This window comes from Schistocerca nitens, chromosome 7, assembly GCF_023898315.1.
Source record: "Schistocerca nitens isolate TAMUIC-IGC-003100 chromosome 7, iqSchNite1.1, whole genome shotgun sequence".
NCBI classification, from domain to species: domain Eukaryota; kingdom Metazoa; phylum Arthropoda; class Insecta; order Orthoptera; family Acrididae; genus Schistocerca; species Schistocerca nitens.
The window spans coordinates 418,431,952-418,451,833 of record NC_064620.1 but is presented as its reverse complement, the minus strand read 5'-3'; positions in this window follow the sequence as shown (position 1 = coordinate 418,451,833).

Sequence of the window (19,882 nt, the reverse complement as noted above, 5' to 3'; positions counted from 1 at the left end):
CTGCATCAAACCAGTCTCAGGACTGAAGACCACAACAACAACAATCTCCTGTCTTCCGAGTTGACACCGTCAAATAACAATGAAGCAGCTTAAATCACTCAGTAAAGGCAGGCAAGGCATCCGGTGCAGATTCCATACCGGTTACATTCCTTACACAATATGCAGGTACGACAGCTCCATACTCAACAACCATGTGCAACCCCTCGCGTATCAGAAGATCCGTACCTAAAGACTGGAAAGTTGCACAGGCCACGCGAATACCCAAGAAAGGAAATAGAAGTAATGAGCTGAATTACAAACCATATCAGTAACATTAATTTGCAGTAAGATTTTGGAACATTTACTGCGTTCAGACGTTATGAATTACCCCGAAGAAATCGATTCATTCACAAATAGCCAACACGGATTCAGAAAATATCTTTTTGTGAAACACAGCTAGCACAATTATCTCTTCATTCGCAGCGAGTAACGAGTGCTATCGACAGGGCAGGTCAAATTCATTCCATATTTTTAGGCTTCCAGAAGGTTTTTGACACCGTTCCTCACAGGTGAATCCTAATAAAATTTCGTGCCCGCGGAGTATCGTTTCAGCAGTGCAGCTGGATTCGTGGTTTCCTGTCATAAATGTCACATTTCGCAGTAACTAAGGGAGCGTCATCGAGTAAATCATAAGTAACACCTGGCGTTCCCAAAGAAAGTATTATTGGCGCTCTGCTGTCACTGATCTACAGAAACGATTTGAAGGGCTTATTTCAATAGTGGTACAAGTCCTTTACCTCCACTTTTCTTTCTATAATGCTTCTGACATGAATTATCCAAACAAACAGGAAATAAGGTTCATCTCTAGCAAGAAGCCATATGCTTGAATATTTCTGGTATCTCAATTGCAGATTTTTCAGCGCTCAGGTAACTTTATGACTCTGTACATCAAAATGAACAAAAAATGGACTTCTACCACTATTGAAATAAGCCCTTCATTTAAGAGTAGCTCTCTTAGATTGCTTTCGGATGATGCTGTTATTTATAGCCTTGTTAGATACTCAAAACCAGTTGCAAAATGATTTAGACAACATATCTTTATGGTGTAAAAAATGACAATTTACTCTAAATAATTAAAAGTCTCAAGTGATACACATGAGTACCTAAATGAATCCGCTAAATTTCGGTTAGACGATAAATCACACAAATTTAAAGGCTGTGAATTCAACCAAATAGTTATGGATTACAACTACGAATAACAAATTGGAACGATCACATAGATAATTTTGTAGGGAAAGCGAACCAAAGACCGCGTTTTATTGACAGAACACTTAGAAAGAGCAACACATCTACTAAAGAGACTACCTACTCTACGTTTGTCCGCCTTCTTGTGGAGCACTGCTGGCGGTATGGGGATCAGCATCATATAGGACTGAAAGAGGATATCGAAAAAGTTCAAAGAGGGCAACTCGTTCTGTATAATCACGAGATAGGGGAGAGAGTGCCCCGGATATGATACGTGAATTGGGGTGGCAGTCATTAAGTCAGAGGTATTTTTCGTTGCGTCAAGATCTTCTCTTGTAATGTGAATCACCAACTTTCTCCTCCGACTGAGATAACATTCTGTGTAAATGAGATATATTGTATATCAGTGGGAAGAAAGGAAGCAGTGGGAGAGAGACACTTACAAAAAGTGGAAGTAACAGGGAGGTGCTGAGAATAAAGAGAAGTTCGGTAAGAGAACTCAGAATGTTCTGTGTTAAAAGAGCGCGAATACACCCGCTTGCCAAAATTTTGGTGAGAGAAGTGGAATGAGGGTTGAAGCTGCTGGTTCCCCACTTTTCTGTCAGAGCCTGTTAAAGAGGAACACGTGCGACTTTTTGTGCTTCGACAGGAGTATTTTTTGGCTAGTTCCGTTATTTTCCCTACTACAGTAGTGTGTGTTCTATATAAAAAACGAATTCTACAGGTCAGTTTTGACTATTTACATATTTCGACACATTCATACATTTTGACACATATAAACTACAAAATTGTACGCATAATATAAGGTCAATACAAAATCATTTGCGCATATTTTTTGAGGACACTTTAGTCATCGATGACAGTTCATCGAAAAGCCTGGATTATGATTTGAATCTCAAAAAATTAAAAGTTACTAGAAATATGGTACTTAATTTACAGTTTTTCCAATTTTACATAATTTTTGACAGAAACTCAAAATTCTTTCAAGGCTTATTATGCCCATTTTTTGTCAATGGAGTACCACTTTGGGCATAACTGTACAGGCATAAAATGCCCATCATAAAGTTTTATTAGTGAAAAAATGATGACTACAAACATAGTTTGGTGATCTTAGAGCCCTTGCGATGACTCTAGAACCCTCGCCATGTGTTCACTACGCTGGTTGAAACCACGAGGTGCGTTCAACAAGAAACGCAATGCATTTTTATTTTTCTCGTCCGATTACGGTTGAAAAAAATACTGAATTTGTTGTAGTACATCGTGGAATATTCCCACTTCAGCCCCTATAGTTTCATGCAGTTCCGACAGGTGGCGGCCCTATACTTCAAAATGGAGTCTGTAACAGAGGTGCGTTACAAGCAAGGTGCCGTTATTGAGATTGTTTTGGTTGAAAACCGAAGCATCACAGATATTCGTAGGCACCTGTAGAATGTCTACGGAGACCTGGTAATTTACAAAAGTGATGTGTGTCGTTGGGCGAGGCGTCTGTTAATCGTCGTAACAAAATCGCGTAGACTTTTCGATCTCTCGCGTGCCGACCGGCCGCACACAGCCTCAGCGTGTTCATCACCACAAAAATGCAAACGAACTTCCCCTTCTCTATAACAATGCAAGACTTCAGGTAAGTCTGCGCTACCGAGAGAAGCTCACAAGACTTCACTGGACCGTTCTTCCTCATCCACCCCTCAACCCGGATCTCCCACCTTCCCCTCCGACTTCCTTCTGTTTGTACGTGGATCATGCGAAGATTATTGATGCGGCGAGAACTTGGCTCCGAAGTCGGCTGGTGGAGTGGTACCATGCGGGCATGAAGGGCCTCCCATAAATTGGCGTCAGGCCTTCGCGTTGAACGGAGATTATGTTGAAAAGCAGGGTTTTGTAGCAAAAAGACTGGGGAACAATATGTTGTTGTTGTGGTCTTCAGTCCAGAGACTGATTTGATGCAGCTCTCCATGGTACTCTATCCTGTGCAAGCTTCTTCATCTCCCAGTAAATACTGTAACCTACATCCTTCTGAATCTGTTTAGTGCATTCATCTCTCGGTCTCCCTCTACGATTTTTACCGTCCACGCTTCCCTGCAATACTAAACTGGTGATCCCTTGATGTCTCAGAATATGCCCTACCAACCGATCCCTTCTTCTAGTCAAGTTGTGTCACAAGCTCCTCTTCTCCCCAATTCTATTCAATATCTCCTGACTAGTTATGTGATCTACCCATCTAATCTTCAGCATTCTCCTGTAACACCACATTTCGAAAGCTTCTTTTCTCTTCTTGTCTAAACTTTTTATCGTCCACGTTTCACTTCCATACAAGGCCACATTCCATATAAATACTTTCAGAAACGACTTCCTGACACTTAAATCTGTACTCGATGTTAACAAATTTCTCTGCTTCAGAAACGCTTTCCTTGCCATTGCCAGTCTACATTTTATCTCCGCTCTACTTCGACCATCATCAGTTATTTTGCTCCCTAAATAGCAAAACTCGTTACTACTTTAAGCGTCTCATTTCCTAATCTAATTACCGCAGCATCACCCGATTTAATTCGACTACATTCCATTATCCTTGTTTTGCTTTTGCTGATGTTCATCTTATATCCTCCTTTCAAGACACTGTCCATTCCGTTCAGCTGAGGAACAATATGGTGTGTTGGTATCCCGAATAAAACCAACCTACTTTCAGAAAAAAATGTAGCATTACTTATTGAACGCCCTTTGCACATTACGCCTCAGACCGGAAATTACGTGCATATGTTACTCAAATTTTGAATCACTGGATTTCCGTAGCAGATAATGATATCCAAATATTTCCAAAAGTCCCCGAAACATCATCTTAAGAACATATGGTAAAAACTTCGACCATTTACCATGAATAGAAATTACAGAAGTGGCCATCCACACAGCTGGTACTTTTCGTAACCAATAATCATGGTTTTTCGGAGTTATCTTTGGAATCGCCGATGCACAAATGGTACTTTCACAGGCCGCTTTGTTCAATTTGCCTTGTTTGGAGGAAGTGCAAAATGTTTAAATTGTGATCCTATGCTGTAGCATAGCTAAAGTATGCACATTCTTCCGATAGGTATAGAAATCGGCGCTACGTCAAGGACTTTCCAAAACACTTGACTCTTTACCTCTGAGATCAATAGAACTCGAGTTGGGACCCCCTGAAAAATCTCCGTTTCGTGTGCGGCTTCTTGGAACATACGGGTACCGTGGACAGTCCCCACCGGCCAGCGTCCGTGGCCCGGTGCTTGTTTCGAGCAGCCATTCTTCAGGATGTCTACGTATCTGGACACGACCATCGATAGAATACAATCAGGAGTATAATTCACCCTACTAGACATGTTTCCATGAATCCACCTTCCAATCTTGATGATCCCGTGACCTCTGAAGTCGTAACTGAAAATGACGATGGTCAACATACGAACACCTATGGGTCGCTGCTATGGGGCCCTAACGTCAAGAACGTGCGCTGAAGTGTGTGCTCGAGCAGCGTCGTCCAGTTTCCCACAGATCATCGCCTATCCTGTTTTACAGTTCTGGACATCCAACACCTTTCCGACTTTTCGTGGGTTCACCGTTCATCAATCACTTTCCACAGGTATCACGGCAGGAAGACACAATCAGCCAACTAGCTTCGCCGACATGATCGGTCCCAGGAACCAAGCGTTAATAATTGACCCTTATGCCGTCAGGTGTTAATCAGTCTCGCTATTGGGCAGTAGTCCTAATGTTTCTGCTCCAGATCAGAATGGTGGAGTGATTAACGCGTTGAAATCCTTTCCGCTACATTGTATATTCTCGAAACTGCTGTCACTAACTTTGCAGCTGGCGGGAGAAAAATTCAGATCCATCATTTTACACGGTCCAGTAACATTAATCTAACCACCGACTATGTTCGACGTCAACATGCAATAACCACTCGCAGACGGCAGGTGGCAGGCAGCACATGTGTCGGCGGGGAGTAGGCGGCAGACGGTGAGGTGATCGTAATGCGGAAACAGACGTATTTATCTGATGTCCAGGAGCGCTTGATTATTGGCTTTCGGGCCAAGAGTGGAAGGATTTCAAAAACGGCTAAGTTAGTACGCTGTTCCCTTTCCGCCATGGTTAGAGCTACCGCGCATAGCACCGCGCTATCCAAAACTGGCACCAAGGCAACTGTGGTTGCGGGTAATGTGCAACTGTTGAGCAACTGACCGCCAAGATGAACAAAGGGGCTACCAAAAGTGTCTTGTCAATGACTGTCATGCGAATGTTGTTGCGTATGGACATCCGCAGCAAGCATCTGGTGCATGCACCCATGCTAACTGCTGTTCATCGCCGACGATCGCAAAGCAACAGGAGGCCTTTTCGCTTGAATCACGCTCTATGGTCCATCGGGCAGATGGTCGTTGATGTGTACGGCGTGAAATGTCTGGAAGTAATCACCCTGCAACAATCGTGAGAAGGATCCAGGCCAGAGGAGGTCTGGGGAATGTTTCCGTGTAATTTCCTGGGCGATCTCTTCGTTACGTATGGAAGAGTGGGTCAACACAGCTACGCATCTATCTTCGGAGACCATGTCCACCCCCATATGCAGTTTGTTTCTCCTCAGTACGACGGAAAAATGGTTCAAATGGCTCTGAGCACTATGGGACTTAACTTCTGAGGTCATCAGTACCCTAGAACTTAGAACTACTCAAACCTAACTAACCTAAGGACATCACACACATCCATACCCGAGGCAGGATTCGAACCTCCGACAGTAGCGGTCACGCGGTTCCAGACCGTAGTGTCTAGAACCGCTCGGCCATCTCGGCCGGCAGTACGACGGCATCTATCAACAGGACAATGTAATGTGTCACACAGTTCGCAATGTATGTGGTTCGAACGGCACCGGAATGAGATTATCGTATTCTCCTGGCCGCCGAATTCCCCAAATTTAATCCCAGTCGAGAATCTATGGGACCACTTCGATCGCGCTGTACGCACCATCGATCCTCAACCGGGAAACCTAGCGCAGCTGGTCACAGCACTTAAGTCGTCCTGGCTCTACATCCCTATCGGAACCTTCCAGAACCTGACTGACACTCTTCTAGCAAGTCTCGCAGCAGTGCGAGCTGCAGAAGGTGGCTATTTACACTTCTGATAAGTGGTCACATTGTAACTGGGCAGTGTAGAAGGGGCACACAAATGAAAATGTGACAGGTGTGGCCGGCCGCTGTAGCCGAGCGGTTCTAGGCGCTTCAGCTGGAACCGCGTTACTGCTACGGTCGCAGGTTCGAATCCTGCCTCGGACATGGATGTGTGTGATGTCCTTAGGTTAGTTAGGTTTAAGTAGTTCTAAGTCTAGGGTACTGATGACCACCGATGTTAAGTCCCATAGGGCTTAGAACCATTTGAACCATTTTTTGAGACAGGTGGGAAAAGGTAAACTGTTTTATTATTCCAAAAGTAGTCGCCATAACTTTTTATGCATTTATTCCACTTTGAGGCAAGACGGACCCAAGAGGAGCACCTCTTCGTCCGAAGCAAATCGACGGCCTCGAATGTCTTCCTACAGGGCTCCAGAAATATGGAAATCGCCAGGGGAGCGATCGAGGTGACAAGGAGCATGTGTAAGAGCTTCCCAGCGAAACTTCTGCAACGTAGTCGACACATTCTTGGCACCATGTGAACCTGCCTGGGTACAATCATGGTTCCGTTGGCAACAGCAAACATTTTTTCATGAAGGCATTGATCCGTCTTGTCTCACAGTGGAATAAATCAATAAACAGTTGTGGCGACTACTTTTGAAACAATAAACGGTTTAGTTTTTTTCCATCTGTCTCGTTTTCATTTGATTGTCACTTATAATTCGCCTTCCACAAACGAGAAAGTGCCGATAGCAATACATAACACTAATACATCGAATTTTTCACGTATTTCCGCTCTCATTTCGCAGTATATGAGCCGATATCCTTCGGCGGTTTGGGAAGATCCGGGTGGCCCTTGTGTTTGCTACAGTGTCCGTTTACACAGCAAGCGACACCAGTATTACTGCATTTGAAAACTTATTTCCGGTTTTGAACACAATGTGCGTAGATAAGTGTCTGTCATAGGTGAGCTTTGCATTTGCTACGTGCGTACATTCGAATAAGTTACATGATGACTGGAAAAGTAATCCCAAAGGCTCCATGCACTCTTCTCTCCGACATATCACATAAGAGCCCGATATGCCTGTACCAGTCCCCCTTCCTCATGTTCTAAAGTACCCCTATAGCATCGCTTACATAGGTCATAAACCCAAACATCGCTTCATTACTGTCTTCAGCAGTTCATCTCCTGGCCCAAGCAACAGTTGCTAACTGTTCCGATACCCCTACCTGAATCCTTTACCATCTCATGAAATTCCCCTCCCTTATCGTGGAAATTGAACATCCTATACATCTTGTTAACTGCACTTGCTAACCAGGTCACATCCCACACAGTTACTACTCATACGAGGTGCATTCAAGTTCTAAGGCCTCCGATTTTTTTTTCTAATTAACTACTCACCCGAAATCGATGAAACTGGCTTTACTTCTCGACGTAATCGCCCTGCAGACGTACACATTTTTCACAACGCTGACGCCATGATTCCATGGCAGCGGCGAAGGCTTCTTTGGGCGTCTGTTTTGACCACTGGAAAATCGCTGAGGCATAGCAGTACGGTTGATGAATGTGCGGCCACGGAGAGTGTCTTTCATTGTTGGAAAAAGCCAAAAGTCACTAGGAGCCAGGTCAGGTGAGTAGGGAGCATGAGGAATCACTTCAAAGTTGTTATCACGAAGAAACTGTTGCGTAACGTTAGCTCGATGTGCGGGTGCGTTGTCTTGGTGAAACAGCACACGCGCAGCCCTTCCCGGACGTTTTTGTTGCAGTGCAGGAAGGAATTTGTTCTTCAAAACATTTTCGTGGGATGCACCTGTTACCGTAGTGCCCTTTGGAACGCAATAGGTAAGGATTACGCCCTCGCTGTCCCAGAACATAGACACCATCATTTTTTCAGCACTGGCGGTTACCCGAAATTTTTTTGGTGGCGGTGAATCTGTGTGCTTCCATTGAACTGACTGGCGCTTTGTTTCTGGATTGAAAAATGGCATCCACGTCTCATCCATTGTCACAACCGACGAAAAGAAAGTCCCATTCGTGCTGTCGTTGCGCGTCAACATTGCTTGACAACATGCCACATGGGCAGCCGTGTGGTCGTCCGTCAGCATTCGTGGCACCCACCTGGATGACACTTTTCGCATTTTCAGGTCGTCATGCAGGATTGTGTGCACAGAACCCACAGAAACGCCAACTCTGGAGGCGATCTGTTCAACAGTCATTCGGCGATCCCCCAAAACAATTCTCTCCACTTTCTCGATCATGTCGTCAGACCGGCTTGTGCGAGCCCGAGGTTGTTTGTTGTCACACGATGTTCTGCCTTCATTAAACTGTCGCACCAACGAACACACTTTCGACACATCCATAACTCCATCACCACATGTCTCCTTCAACTGTCGATGAATTTCAATTGGTTTCACACCACGCAAATTCAGAAAACCAATGATTGCACGCTGTTCAAGTAAGGAAAACGTCGCCATTTTAAGTATTTAAAACAGTTCTCATTCTCGCCGCTGGCGGTAAAATTCCATCTGCCATACGGTGCTGCCATCTCTGGGACGTATTGACAATGAAGGCGGTCTCATTTTAAAACAATGCGCATGTTTCTATCTTTTTCCAGTCCGGAGAAAAAAAATCGGAGGCCTTAGAACTTGAATGCACCTCGTATATCCTTCTCAGCAGATCCAACATACACCTATCTTTTCTTTTATGTATGATTTCCTACCTCCGTTACCAACCTGATCTTTTTCCCTCTTCATAACAATGGCCTGGTCTCTGCGCTGGTTATCCCTACCCCAGTGCCGTGCCTCCTGCCACCTACTCAACCACACTGCAAACCCAATGTATCTGTCCACCGTTACCGCCTCCCTCCAGCGGTAATCCCACATTCTAGTCTCAACACACGTCGGACGAATTAGTTCAGCGCGCTGCAGTGCTTTTTTAAATAATTACTAATAGTAAGTACTTATTTTATAATCATAATATTTTAAAATCTAACCCTGTCTTTATTGTAAATGTCTTTGGCTGAGGAGTGGCAGATGTGCAGCTCGCCTCACGAGCGAGAGAAAGAATTTACAAGAAACAAAAAAAGTAATCCTGACCTGGACAGTCAACCAAATAATCTCAGTGTCAAATAACCACTCTCAGAATAAACTTAGTTCATTTTCATAGAGTCGCACTACTAAAATTCTATTGCGCTTGATTTTAACAAATTTCAGATGCAGCTTGTGAAAGAAGGGATCTTCACTTTTTATGTATATGTAAAAACCGACCGGAGGTATCTCTCCAAGGAATTTTTCGATGTATTAAAGCAATATCAGATGCCAGAATTGCTACTGTCAACAACATGATTTAGTACACTCGACAAATAGCTAACTATCTCACAAGGCCTGCTAACTGGTGTAATACTCCATGGTGAAGTGAACTAAATCCTGTGTTGGTTAGAGGGCAACTTTCTCCGATTACTCACGTAATCTGTCGCACAGAATTCTTGTTCAACAGCACCTCATCCCGTGTTGAGTGAGGCGTGCTGCCTTGCAAGCCTGCCACCCTATAACACTTGCTTTCGTTTTATGTAAAGAGAAGCGAATGCCTTGCATCCTTGATTGCTCGGCGATTCGCACCTGCCCTGTTGTCAATTGTAATAATTTATTAATCACTTTGTCTGAATCCATTCCCACCACCTCCAACACCACTATCTCTAAATAGGAGGTGTTAACTGCAGATCTTTAACACTCCGCCTTCGAAGCCGATGGCCATTTGTACTGTATTATAGATATAATAACTGCCGTTGAAGTATTTACCAGGCTGGTGCCTTTAGTAGCGGCAATTCTTTGCTGATTTGTTTCAGGATAATGTTCTACTCGTTGAAAAACCTGACCCTACATATCCGGTTTGCGACACGGGCAGACTCAAAAGTTTCTGGAATAACCTGTTGAATGTTTTCTTTTTCACCCAGGTGGAACGAGACGTGACGCTGTGGACGTCATTCGGCCCGCATAGCTGTCAAGTTGATTGACGTCATCGGCTAAACTACTCAAGGATGCCGTGGCAATTTTCTCACACTAAATAACGTTGAATTTTTTACGTTGATTACAGTGCACGTGCTTGTAAATAAAATGTAAATGTCGTGTGACTAGGGCCTCCCGTCGGGTAGACCGTTCGCCGGGTGCAAGTCTTTCGATTTGACGCCACTTCGGCTACTTGTGCGTAGATGGGGATTAGGACCACACAACACCCAGTCCCTGAGCGGAGAAAATCTCCGACCCAGCCGGGAATCGAACCCGGGCCCTTAGGATTGATATTCTGTCGCGCTGATCACTCAGTTACCGGGGGCGGACCACGGGCGAAGCTTCAATAACGTACGTAACACATAGCTGATGTAAGAAGCGGAACACTAAGTACACGAACGCACAAGAAATAGTGCGCAATGAACTTCGACAGGACGATAACCAGCAGCACTCAGTACTGGGTATTCTCGATAAATCTTAATAAGCTTATCCATTACGGATGTTCTGTGTATTGAGTAGGAATACACGAAATTGCAACCGGTCACTTCTATGAAATATTAGTTAATTGCCACAAATCTCTTCAAGCTCAGCTTCATATTGGGCACGTTGTACTGACATGGTTATTTTCGTATCGTGATCCTGGGTACGAGCTTGAGACAGTATGGTCCTAGACATAGGAGAAGGGGGGGGGGGGGGCAAGTGATTTTCAGAGATGAGACGTAGAACAACAGAACTGATTGCACAAGCGTGGTGTATACGATTTCTTCTACAGATGAACTACGCTTCCCCAGAATCATTCCAACAAACCTTCCTGATACTGATTTTAAGTCTTCATAACATTTCCCCCCATGAACCATGGACATTGCCGTTGGTGGGGAGGCTTGCGTGCCTCAACGATACAGATAGCCGTGCCGTAGGTGCAACCGCAATAGACAGGTATCTGTTGAGAGGCCAGACAAACGTGTGGTTCCTGAAGAGGGGCAGCAGCCTTTTCAGTAGTTGCAGGGGCAACAGTCTGGATGGTTGGCTGATCTGGCCATGTAACACTAACCAAAACGGCCTTGCTGTGCTGGTACTGCGAACGGCTGAAAGCAAGGGGAAACTACAGCCGTAATTTTTCCCGAGGACATGGGTAAAATATTCCGGAGGTAAAATAGTCCCCCATTCGGATATCCGGGCTGGGACTACTCAAGAGGACGTCATTATCAGGAGAAAGAAAACTGGCGTTCTACGGATCGGAGCGTGGAATGTCAGATCCCTTAATCGGGCAGGTAGGTTAGAAAATTTAAAAAGGGAAATGGAAATGTTAAAGTTAGATATAGTGGGAATTAGTGAAGTTTGGTGGCAGGAGGAACAAGACTTTTGGTCAGGTGAATACACGGTTATAAATACAAAATCAAATAGGGGTAATGCAGGAGTAGGTTTAATAATGAATAAAAAAATAGGGGTGCGGGTTAGCTACTACAAACAGCATAGTGAACGCATTATTGTGGCCAAGATAGACACGAAGCCCACGCCTACTACAGTAGTACAAGTCTATATGCCAACTAGCTCTGCAGATGATGAAGAAATTGATGAAATGTATGATGACATAAAAAAAATTATTCAGGTAGTGAAAGGAGACGATAATTTAATAGTCATGGGTGACTGGAATCCAACAGTGGGAAAAGGAAGAGAAGAAAACATAGTAGGTGAATATGGATTAGGGCTAAGAAATGAAAGAGGAAGCCGCCTGGTAGAATTTTGCACAGAGCATAACTTAATCATAGCTAACACTTGGTTCAAGAATCATGAAAGAAGGTTGTATACATGGAAGAGCCCTGGAGATACTAGAAGGTTTCAGATAGATTATATAATGGTAAGACAGAGATTTAGGAACCAGGTTTTAAATTGTAAGACATTTCCAGGGGCAGATGTGGATTCTGACCACAATCTATTGGTTATGAACTATAGATTAAAACAGAAGAAACTGCAAAAAGGTGGGAATTTAAGGAGATGGGACCTGGATAAACTGACTAAACCAGAGGTTGTACAGAGTTTCAGGGAGAGCATAAGGGAACAATTGACAGGAATGGGGGAAAGAAATACAGTAGAAGAAGAATGGGTAGCTTTGAGGGATGAAATAGTGAAGGCAGCAGAGGAACAAGTAGGTAAAGAGACGAGGGCTAGTAGAAATCCTTGGGTAAAAGAAGAGATACTGAATTTAATTGATGAAAGGAGAAAATACAAAAATGCAGTAAATGAAGCAAGCAAAAATGAATACAAACGTCTCAAAAATGATATCGACAGGAAGTGTAAAATGGCTAAGCAGGGATGGCTAGAGGACAAATGTAAGGATGTAGAGGCTTATCTCACGAGGGGTAAGATAGATACTGCCTACAGGAAAATTAAAGAGACCTTTGAAGAAAAGAGAACCACTTGCATGAATATCAAGAGCTCAGATGGAAACCCAGTTCTAAGCAATGAAGGGAAAGCAGAAAGGTGGAAGGAGTATATAGACGGTCCATACAGTGGCGATGTTCTTGAGGACAATATTATGGAAATGGAAGAGGATGTAGATGAAGATGAAATGGTAGATATGGTACTGCGTGAAGAGTTTGACAGGGCACTGAAAGACCTAAGTCGAAACAAGGCCCGGGAGTAGACAACATTCCATTAGAACTACTGACGGCCTTGGGAGAGGCAGCCCTGACAAAACTCTACCATCTGGTGAGCAAGATGTATGAGACAGGCGAAATACCCGCAGACGTCAAGAAGAATACAATAATTCCAATCCCAAAGGAAGCAGGTGTTGACAGATGTGAAAATTACCGAACTATCAGTTTAATAAGTCACAGCTGCAAAATACTAACCCGAATTCTTTACAGACGAATGGAACAACTGGTAGAAGCCGACCTCGGGGAAGATCAGTTTGGATTCCGTAGAAATGTTGGAACACGTGAGGCAATACTGACCCTATGACTTATCTTAGAAGAAAGATTAAGGAAAGGCAAACCTACTTTTTTAGCAATTGTAGACTTAGAGAAGCTTTGACAATGTTGATTGGAATATTCTCTTTCAAATTCTGATGGTGGCAGGGGTAAAATACAGGGAGCGAAAGGCTATTTACAATTTGTACAGAAACCAGGTGGCAGTTATAAGAGTATATTGAGCAAGCAGTAAAGGAAACAAAAGAAAAATGTGGAGTAGGAATTAAAATCCATGGAGGAGAAATAAAAACTTTGAGGTTCGCCGATGACATTGTAATTCTGTCAGAGACAGCAAAGGACTTGGAAGAGCAGTTGAACGGAATGGACAGTGTCTTGAAAGGAGGGTATAAGATGAACACCAACAAAAGCAAAACAAGGATAATGGAATGTAATCGAATTAAGTCGGGTGATGCTGAGGGAATTAGATTAGGGAATGAGACACTTAAAGTAGTAAAGGAGTTTTGCTATTTGGGGAGCAAAATAACTGATGATGGTCGAAGTAGAGAGGATATAAAATGTAGACTGGCAATGGCAAGGAAAGCGTTTCTGAAGAAGAGAAATTTGTTAACATCGAGTATTGATTTAAGTGTCAGGAAGTCGTTTCTGAAAGTATTTATATGGAGTGTAGCCATGTATGGAAGTGAAACATGGACGATAAATAGTTTAGAAAACAAGAGAATAGAAGCTTTCGAAATGTGGTGCTACAGAAGAATGCTGAAGATTAGATTGGTAGATCACACAACTAATGAGGAGGTATTGAATAGAATTTGGGAGACTAGGAGTTTGTGGCACAACTTTACTAGAAGAAGGGATCGGTTGGTAGGACATGTTCTGAGACATCAAGGGATCACCAACTTAGTACTGGAGGGCAGCGTGGAGGGTAAAAACCGTAGAAAAAAATGGCTCTGAGCACTATGGGACTCGACTGCTGAGGTCAAAAGTCCCCTAGAACTTAGAACTACTTAAACCTAACTAACCTAAGGACAACACACACATCCATGCCCGAGGCAGGATTCGAACCTGCGACCGTAGCAGTCGCGCGGTTCCAGACTGTAGCGCCAGAACCGCTCGGCCACCAGCGGCCGGCAAAAACCGTAGAGGGAGACCAAGAGATGAATACACTAAGCAGATTCAGACGGATGTAGGTTGCAGTAGGTACTGGGAGATGAAGAAACTTGCACAGGATAGAGCAGCATGGAGAGCTACATCAAACCAGTCTCAGGACTGAAGACGACCACATCAACAGCAACAACAACCATGTCATTTTGCTTTTCAGTATAACCCCTGCCCGAGATGGCCGTTACAGTTGCAACAGCATGAATATGAGGTGTAACGATCGTCAAATTAACACGAAGTGTACTTCATTCCCGATATGTAAATGATTTGCCTTTGAGCACAGCCTCACAAGACACGAGTGGTGCTAGACATTCTTTACGCAAAGAAAGATTGTCCAGCGCGTTTCTCCTTCAGAACGTGCATTTGTATGTTGATTGAGCGACATCTACCAGTACTTAGAATTCGACAGTGGGAGTATCTTGGCCTATTAAGATTGCAGTTCATCGTTGTATAATACCGCAGAGGTCGGTAGTTGTTGACCTTTACGGTGGGTGGTGGAAACGGGTTGGCAAAGGTCAGGAAGCAAGTAGTTCACCACCCTGGTGGGTTATCAGTGGAGTGGCAAGTGGATGCCTTTTTGTCGTAGGACGTTTATTCATGGAAACAGCATTATTAAAACATTCATTCACTTCTCAGCAAACTACAAAATCGTTGCGATGCTTGAGGGAACGAACGCCGGAGAGCCTTAAGCTGTTCATGGTCAGGGAGGAGGTGCTGTCGTCAGCAGTCTGCCTACTGATGACTTGTCACATCACTCGGTAGCTGAAATTGTGAGCTGAGGTGGTGAAAGGAGGCTACACTGAGTCACAGCGCCAGAGATTGCGCCAAAGAGTATTATTCAGCGGCCTCCACTTGGGAAGAGCTTGTTCAGAAGTTGCTGTGGGAAGTAGTTGTTATGAGGTTGCCGTGGTTAGTGCTTGTTGAGAGGATGTCAATAGCAGTACTAGTTGTGAGCATGTCGTTTGCAGTTGTTCTGATGGGCTAGACAGCCGTTGCTGTTCGATTGGGGATGCTGTAATGATCAGAGTGTATATTTCGTCAATATATATGAAGGTAAAAAAACTTTTTTTTATTTTAAATTTCCTAACTAACAATGTCTCTTGGTCACAGGTTCAGTCAACAAAGCATCTGGCTTGTGTTCATGTATTAGAGTATAATTCTGGTTTCTATGTGCAATCACAGTGTTTCTGGTTTTTTTAAATTACTTCATTGTAAATGGCGTTTAAAGCATCTTGTCGTATTGAGGAAGAACCGTGCCAGATGTGTACGTTGAATCACACTTCCACACACAGAACAGTTACACTTGTGCTTTGCTGTTTCGTAGCTTTTATAGTGGCTGGGGACTTAATTAATTAATTGTGTTAACGGAAATTTCCTTTCATTCTTTGTTGTTATTCTATGCAGTCAGATTGCGGACTAATACTAGTCAGGGCCAACCGGTTACGAGACTGCGTAACCGGACAGACAGCTACTAAAATTAAAAATATTTGCATTATAAATAATTAAGCACCCATGCAGTGGTTGATGTTGTAGTAATGCACATGCCTGAGATGCAGATATTAAAGTCCCTGTGATCGGAAAACAGAGTGAAGCTCCCTATATAATAAGGCGAATTTACTTTTGGAATGTAACGGAACAAGTCGCGCAACGGATAACATCTTATTAAATCTGAATTTCATAGAGGTAGGCTCACCTTCAAAAGTTAATAGTCGTGCATGAAATACACCAGTCAACTACTACACAACACCACATATTAGTTACGGGAGGCATCTCATTACTGAATGAAAATCCACTATCATAAAAGTTGCTATTTATTTCCCTTAAAGTGCAGTTAAGTGGGAAAACCTTCAGCAAGATGACAATGAATGCAAAGTTAAAGAAACAGTAATGTTTAACTCCGATCTGTACCAATTTTAGAATCGCGTAATGAATATTGCCAACGGCCAAGCGAAAAGCATATCAGAAAGTGCTGATGAAAAGTGAAATCAGAAGAGAAAACCCGTTCAGAAGTACAAAGTGCATCCTGCAAATCAGACAGCTAAATGTTGTCATCGGTTACCGAAACTACTAACTCTGCAAAGTTAACAAACACTTCGCCCCCTGAATTGCACCACGGAAAAGCACTGCTGCCCGAATATCACTAAATAACTTCCAGTACTCATGGCTGCGTGCGTGCAGTCAACAACATTCGGGAGCCATCTTCGAGTGTGCGATCCATGGGGCTGCAGCAAGACCATCGTTCTTGGAGGCAGAACGCAGACTTTTACTGAAATTCTAGATTCTCTCTGGTTCTGGAAAACCTCCAAGTCGTCCACCATGGATGGTAATGATTCCGAGGGCAGTCCAATCTCTAGCCAAGGTTCACCGAAACTGCGACCACCACTTCAATGTAATTTCAACAGGGTGGCTGTAAGAGGGAGACTTTTCGTTTTATTTTTAGACAGGGACAAGGGAAGATCCAAACCGGCTTCCTAGTCACATCCCTCGGCACCGGTTGAGAAGGTGTGTCTTTTCAGTTCCCATGGACCATTGCAACCACCGCTTTTTTAAATGGAGACATTCCTTCTGCTGTGTCGCCGAACAAGAGACAGCCACGTAAAAGCACCACAGGCGCAAAGCTGCGAGCTGGTGCCTGTGCCATACAGACTCGACACTTGCACCAGTTCCACCAGCGCCGCGAGCGGCACTGAAGATGAAGATATCCACTATATGTGATGTTGTGTAGTGGTTGACTGGTGTATTTCATGCACGACTATTAACTTTTGAAGATGGGCCTTCTCCTAAGAGATTCAGATTTAATAAGGTGTTATCCGTTGTGCGACTTGTTCCATTACATTCCAAAAGTAAATTCGCCTGATTGTATAGGGAGCTTCACTCTGTTTTCCGATCACAGGGACTTTAATATTTGCATCTCAGGGATATGCGCTACAACAACCACAACCATCTCACCTCACAATTTCAGCAACCGAGTGATGCGACAAGTGAGAGTAGGCAGATTGCTGACAACAGCACCGTGTATAGCTTATGACTTGCAGGCGTTCGTTCCTCCGAGCATCGCAACGATTTTGTAGTTTGCTGAGAAATGAATGAATGTTTTAACAATGCTGTTTCCATGACTAAATGTCCTACGACAAAAAGGCAGAGTACAATCCGCCAATGACTGGACGACAACAGACAGAAGCCTACTAGGAAGACAGAAGAGCAGCTGTCGCCACTTGGTGACAGGTCATCGTCCAGGGCTGACTACACAGGGATCGTCGTTTAGTGACCTCTTGGAACTGTACAGAAGGTTGCAGTAAATTGCATTTGTCATCTACTGTGTAGTTTACGTACGATTATTTGCACTTAGCCACTGAGGGCCATTTTTGTGTTATATTACAAGCAGTGTTGCAGACTAAATTATTCAACAAGCCACAAAGATTAGTAAACCTTTTTAACTCATTTGTGTGACTTTGTCACTAATTTGTTGGAGTGCTGCAGAACCTTCGTTTTCCTATCCTGTTACCTGACCCTAGGGCATAGCTATGTAATAGTGGCATCTTAGCGGCATACTGCACCAGGAGCTGATTCACGAACTCACAGGCCGGCCGGTGTGGCCGAGCGGTTCTAAGCGTTTCAGTCTGGAACCGCGCGACCGCTACGGTCGCAGGTTTGAATCCTGCCTCGGGCATGGATGTACACTCCTGGAAATGGAAAAAAGAACACATTGACACCGGTGTGTCAGACCCACCATACTTGCTCCGGACACTGCGAGAGGGCTGTACAAGCAATGATCACACGCACGGCACAGCGGACACACCAGGAACCGCGGTGTTGGCCGTCGAATGGCGCTAGCTGCGCAGCATTTGTGCACCGCCGCCGTCAGTGTCAGCCAGTTTGCCGTGGCATACGGAGCTCCATCGCAGTCTTTAACACTGGTAGCATGCCGCGACAGCGTGGACGTGAACCGTATGTGCAGTTGACGGACTTTGAGCGAGGGCGTATAGTGGGCATGCGGGAGGCCGGGTGGACGTACCGCCGAATTGCTCAACACGTGGGGCGTGAGGTCTCCACAGTACATCGATGTTGTCGCCAGTGGTCGGCGGAAGGTGCACGTGCCCGTCGACCTGGGACCGGACCGCAGCGACGCACGGATGCACGCCAAGACCGTACGATCCTACGCAGTGCCGTAGGGGACCGTACCGCCACTTCCCAGGAAATTAGGGACACTGTTGCTCCTGGGGTATCGGCGAGGACCATTCGCAACCGTCTCCATGAAGCTGGGCTACGGTCCCGCACACCGTTAGGCCGTCTTCCGCTCACGCCCCAACATCGTGCAGCCCGCCTCCAGTGGTGTCGCGACAGGCGTGAATGGAGGGACGAATGGAGGCGTGTCGTCTTCAGCGATGAGAGTCGCTTCTGCCTTGGTGCCAATGATGGTCGTATGCGTGTTTGGCGCCGTGCAGGTGAGCGCCACAATCAGGACTGCATACGACCGAGGCACACAGGGCCAACACCCGGCATCATGGTGTGGGGAGCGATCTCCTACACTGGCCGTACACCACTGGTGATCGTCGAGGGGACACTGAATAGTGCACGGTACATCCAAACCGTCATCGAACCCATCGTTCTACCATTCCTAGACCGGCAAGGGAACTTGCTGTTCCAACAGGACAATGCACGTCCGCATGTATCCCGTGCCACCCAACGTGCTCTAGAAGGTGTAAGTCAACTACCCTGGCCAGCAAGATCTCCGGATCTGTCCCCCATTGAGCATGTTTGGGACTGGATGAAGCGTCGTCTCACGCGGTCTGCACGTCCAGCACGAACGCTGGTCCAACTGAGGCGCCAGGTGGAAATGTCATGGCAAGCCGTTCCACAGGACTACATCCAGCATCTCTACGATCGTCTCCATGGGAGAATAGCAGCCTGCATTGCTGCGAAAGGTGGATATACACTGTACTAGTGCCGACATTGTGCATGCTCTGTTGCCTGTGTCTATGTGCCTGTGGTTCTGTCAGTGTGATCATGTGATGTATCTGACCCCAGGAATGTGTCAATAAAGTTTCCCCTTCCTGAGACAATGAATTCACGGTGTTCTTATTTCAATTTCCAGGAGTGTATGTGATGTCCTTAGGTTAGTTAGGTTTAAGTAGTTCTAAGTTCTATGACCTCAAATGTTAAGTCCCATAGTGCTCAAAGCCATTTGAACCATTTTTGAACGAACTCATAAACTCGACCTACCGTAACAACAGTGGCAACTCGGCCCCCACAGCAGTAGCGACGAGGCCTTTACAAAATTGGTGATATATCACGAGTCGGCACGCGCAGGCAACCCATAAGCGATCGCTGGCCAACACACACGTCGTCCGATAATACGACCGACCGACGACCAACCTAGGTGGTCCGCACTCAAGTGATGTGTACCTGCAACCGTCGGGCGAGTCATGGCTGTCCGGACCTGACAGC